Below are 2,093 nucleotides of genomic sequence, written 5' to 3'. Positions count from 1 at the left end.
TCTATCTATCTATCTATCTATCTATCTATCTATCTATCTATCTATCTATTATCTATCTCTCTTATCTATCATCTCTCTCTCTTATCTATCTACCATCTTCATCTCCTATTGTTCTGTTCTCTGGAGAACCCAGACTAGTACAATATAAAACTGAAAAGAATGTTAAATGAAGGTAAAATTAAAGGGCAGTCCTTATCATGGCCACAGATGCAAAATTCCTAAGCAAAATATCGGCAAACCAAATCCAGCATTGTATAAAAAGATGTGTTAATGACTAAGTTAGGTTTATTCTAAGGATGCAAGGTAGGTTTAACACTTGAAAGTCAACCAATATAATTCTCCATCTCAACAATATATGTGAAAATATATGTAAGAAAGCATTGGATAGAACTTAATACCCATTCATTATTTTTGAGACAAAAAAAAACTTAGCAATTTGGGAATAAAAATAAAACTTTCTTAACTTAATAAAGTATACATATAAAATCTTATAGTGAACATGACAACAGTGAATTATTGAATTTTTTTTTAATTGAGATCAGGCATGGTTTTTTTGATGAGATCAATGGATGCCTGCTACGACTACTTCGATTGTACCAGAGGCCCTAGGCAGTGCAATAGGGCTAGAAAAGCAAATAAAAGCTGTAAGAATTGGAAAAGAAAAAATAAAATTGTCATTATTTCAGAACATATGATTGTTTTTGTAAGAAAACTCATCAGAATCGGCAGATAAACTTTTAGAATTACAGGAAGCAGGGACGCCTGGGTGGCTCAGTCGATTAAGCGTCCAACTTCGGCTCAGGTCATGATCTCATGGTTCGTGGTTTGAGCCCCACATCAGGCTCTGTGCTGACAGCTCGGAGACTGGAACCTGTTTCAGATTCTGTGTCTCCCCCCTCTCTCTGCCCCTTCCCCACTCACGCTGTCTCCCTCTGTCTCAAAAATAAATAAACATTAAAAAAAAATTTAGAATTACAGGAAGCGGAAATCAGATGGAAAACACCCATGTTAGGAGAAACTGGAAATAAGCTCTCAAAAGAACTTCAAGCCTGCTTCAAGTCATTCTAAATCCTTCTTTCTTAAAGTACAGAACCATGGACCATCAGCACTAGACTATTAGGGTTCTTCAGAGAGACAGAACCAATAAGATGGAGATCGATCTATCTATCTACCTCTATGGATTTATTAGATGAAATTGGCTCATCCAATTACAGAGGCTGAGAAATCCTATAATCTACCATCTGCAAGCTGGAAACCCAGAAAAGCTGGTGGTGCAATTCAGCTGGGTTTGAAGGCCTGAGAACCAGGAATGCTGAGGGCAGGAGAAGACCTACAGCCTAATTCAAGCAATTGGGTAGGAAGAAAGAAAGGGCGAATTCTCCCTTCCTCCACCTTTTATTCTATTCAAGCCCTGAACAGATTGAATGATGCCCATCTATGCTGAAGAAGGAAATATACTGAGTCTACAGATCTAAATGCTAATATCATCCAGAAAGCCCTTAATTGTGTTTAATCTGGGTATCCTGTAGCCAGTCAAGATGACACATAAAATTAACCATCACAAGAACTGACATCACCCGGGAGGCTTGTTAAAAATATGGAGTCTCAAGGCTTGCCCCAGTTCTACTAAATCAAAATTTGCATTTTAACAAGCTCCACAAAGTATGTCAGTTTGAGAGGCCCTGATCCTGGTGGACCAAAAAATCTGAAGCCCTGAACCAAGATTAAGGTGATTCTGGATGGCTCATGCCCCTGGACACCTGGCAAAATAAGTAAATAAAATATGATAAAACAAAATACAATTAACAATCCTCTTAGGGGGAAGATAATATATCTCAAATTATTTCTACAAATAATTTTCACACACAATGTCCACCTCACAATCAGAGATGATTGAGCACAGTAGAAGATAAGACACCATAAACCATGTTCAGCAGAAACAACAGAAACAGACATACTGAGACTTCAGGAATAGGATTTATCAGAGACAGACTATAGAAAGTATGGCTTACTGTGTTCAGGGACATAAAAGCCATGCTTGAACATTCTGACAGGAAACTAAGACCATAAAAAAGTGACATGGCAGGTTTGAA

This window comes from Herpailurus yagouaroundi, unplaced genomic scaffold, assembly GCF_014898765.1.
Source record: "Herpailurus yagouaroundi ecotype Mexico unplaced genomic scaffold, PumYag 28, whole genome shotgun sequence".
Taxonomy (NCBI): domain Eukaryota; kingdom Metazoa; phylum Chordata; class Mammalia; order Carnivora; family Felidae; genus Herpailurus; species Herpailurus yagouaroundi.
The sequence above is the reverse complement of the archived record's forward strand: the minus strand, read 5'-3'. Positions refer to the sequence as shown.